The sequence below is a fragment of the Gossypium arboreum genome, chromosome 11, assembly GCF_025698485.1.
Source record: "Gossypium arboreum isolate Shixiya-1 chromosome 11, ASM2569848v2, whole genome shotgun sequence".
Taxonomy (NCBI): domain Eukaryota; kingdom Viridiplantae; phylum Streptophyta; class Magnoliopsida; order Malvales; family Malvaceae; genus Gossypium; species Gossypium arboreum.
In genome coordinates, this window is record NC_069080.1 from 116,773,804 (window position 1) to 116,776,917 (window position 3,114).

General features: G+C 30.3%; 1 long non-coding RNA gene across 1 annotated transcript; it reads right to left on the reverse strand.

The window, feature by feature from the left end:
• Positions 1-1,692: 1,692 nt before the first annotated feature.
• LOC128283618 (uncharacterized) lies at positions 1,693-2,447 on the reverse strand. The gene is made up of 2 exons (XR_008274010.1): positions 2,318-2,447; positions 1,693-1,977 (listed from the first exon to the last, which is right to left on the reverse strand). It is a non-coding gene; the product is annotated as an uncharacterized LOC128283618 (long non-coding RNA).
• Positions 2,448-3,114: the final 667 nt, after the last annotated feature.

Consider the following 3,114-nt stretch of genomic DNA (forward strand, 5'->3'; position numbering starts at 1 on the left):
AAGTTGTAATTTTTTTTTTAAATACAGACACCCGGTCATTATTTTTTTGTAAAATTTTTACATTTAGAAAGAATTTTTTGGTACAATAAGAAAGATAAAACCATAACTAGACTAGGCGAGGCAAGTCATTCCAGAGTAGTCATCACGCAGCTTTTGAAGAATTTCATCCGGGGTTGCATGTAAATACACCTGTCCAGAGGTCTTAAAAATGCCATTGTTGCCAGTCTATCAGCTATTCGGTTACCCTCTCTAAATACATGTGTAACCCGAATCATCCAAGGATGTTGAAGTATATCTTTAATTGCTTGTATCACGACTGAGTAGTGATACTCAACTGACGCCACTTGAAGGTACTTTACTATGTTTTAGGTTAAAATATGCCATAAGTCCTTATAAATATATTTTTTAAAATTTTAGATTTCAGTCCATGTACTTTGATTTTAAGAAATTTAATCTGTTTACTTTACAAATTTCAAAATTCAAGCCCAACTATTGATACTATTAATTTTTTTGGTTAAATTTATGTTAATTACAACATCGTTATTTTTAATTACATAGCTACCAAGCGAATATTTTTTTTATATTTTAAAGTATCATACGAACAAATTTAACAAAAAAATTGTGTTAACTGTTAAATCTAAATACTGAAATCTAATGAGTAGAGAGACTAAAATCCTAAAAATAAAAGGATATGGACTAAATTCTAAAACTTTGAAACGCATCTGATTTATGACATATTTTACCTATATTTTAAAAGGAAAAGTATTTTTTGAGAAATAGAAATTCCATTAATACTCAAAATTAGGAGTGAAGATAAAAAATTTTCTTGGGTTGACGAAATTAAGTTGTATATTGTTATGAGAGCTAAAATATAAGTTTACAACTTCAATAGTTTATATTTTTATAAAATTTAAAGGATTAAATTAAAATTTTATTATTTTGAAGAGGACACTAAATTAAAATATTGTAAAGAATTAAAGATGAAAGTGAATGTTTGATTTTTAACCGGGGGGTAAGACCCTGACTTCACCCTTGCTCAAAACAGTATTATAGCCTATAAGTTAATAACGTAACAAATTAGAATAGTACAACTTATTAAACAAAAATAAAATGTAGTTGATCAAAGAAAACCAAAATGGAAATGATATTTAAAGTCCCTACTTTTCATTGTTGTAACAGTTGTATGTTATATACATTGTAAAAATTTTTGTAAAGTATAAAGTTATATGAATTGCCAATGACATCATTCTCGCTAAGAATCAACTCTAGTTAATTGTCAAGAGAAAATAAGAAAAGGTAATTGTGGAAAAGATTTAAATGGTAAATTTAGGTTTGTTTTCTAGTCGGAACTCTATATAACCATACCTTTTAACCTCAACTTGATGACTTTCCACTCCTTTTAAAATTTTGTTGATTAATACATATTTTTTATACTTATAATGATTGATAATGGGAAACATGTTCACCAAAAAGGATGATATAAAAAAATCACCACCAATCAGATTTCCCTTCTAGAAATATACATTTCTACTTTAATTTATACTGCTGACTTAAAGCTTTAATCTCATTTCTATGCTATTATGTTCTTGATATATTATTTTATTTTATACCCAAATTTTATTACTCTTTCTCTACTTTTAACTTCTATTTTTATCTACTTTATTATTTTTATTTTTTAGAGTTCAAAACTCATTATTAACCAAAAGTTGTTATTGTAAATGCCCAAATTATCGGGCCCAATACTTAAATAGAAACCCAAACAAATCAAAACCCATTTCCTAACCCCAAACTTAAATAAACCTAACCCCAAAACCTAATTACAAACCAACCCAAATAACTCAGGACCAACTAAGCCTAAAACCCTAAATGCACCAAACAAAAATTTCAAACCCTAGGTGCGCCGCACCTAGGGCCTTCTGTTCGTCTGCCACCTCCTGCCTGCTGCAGCACCGCCCCACCGTCGTCCAAGTTGCGCCCCTGCAAGCATTAAATGAGAGTTGACATAAAGCAGAAATCAAAGCATGTAATGGCTATTTAAAGCCAAATCAAAAAACCATTTGTACATTCGGGATTTTGGTGAAATAATAAACAACATTAGATTTAAAAAAAACACAAGCAAAGATAGAGACTTTAGCAACATCAAAAGCAGGAAACAACCCAAGGAAGAAATCAAAATCAGAAATCGAAAGGTGTTCTAAATTTCCTAAGTTTCGAATCGGTTTCTTTCTTCCCTTTTTTTGCCTTTTTTGTTTATATGGGTGTGCATATATAGATTAAAAACATAAGAAAAAATAATAAAAAAAGGAAGAAAAATCACCTTTTTTTTGAAACTCACGGTGGCCGACACGGTGGCGCACAGCGGTCAGATGATCGGACGGTGGCTGGCCTTGCTGCCGGAAATCGCCCCCTCCCCTCTCTCCTTTTTTTTTTTCCTCTCAGCTGCACAAATGAAATTTTTTAAAGAAATCTGCCTTAAATAGTTGATCAAAACAACGTCGTTTAGGTTAGCCTCATTAAGGCCAAAAATGACGCCGTTTTACGTGACCCGTGCGAGACCTGACCCGACACCTGAGGATCCGTGTGTTTTCGTTACAAATGGGATATTTACGCTCGTAGTCCTTCCCTTTTTTGTGACTTTGCAATTAAGTTTTGATTCCTTTTAAATTCGCCCCGAATTTGTACATGGTTTTCATTTTGGTCTTAGGCGGTGCTGCGCGTTTTAGAGAGAGGGATCATTGCCCGACTTGGTCCCTCCTTTTTGTTCATGCTTTCAAATCGGTCCCTTTCCTCTTTGTTTATTTTTAAATTGGCCCCGAATTCCTTTTTTTTTAAGTTCAATTTAGTCCCTAGTTTAGTTATTTAGCTCATTTATTATTAAATTAGATAATTTTATTATTTTCTTTTACTACTATTTATTATATTTTACTATTATAGTTATTTTTCTACTACTTTGTTATTATTGTACTATTATTATTATTGCCATTAAAATTATATTTGCTTTCTATATTATTCAATTTGTTATATTATTTTCGTATTATTATCATTATTACTATTATTATATTTACTATTATTACTATTATTATTATATATTAGTGTATATCTTTATATATATAT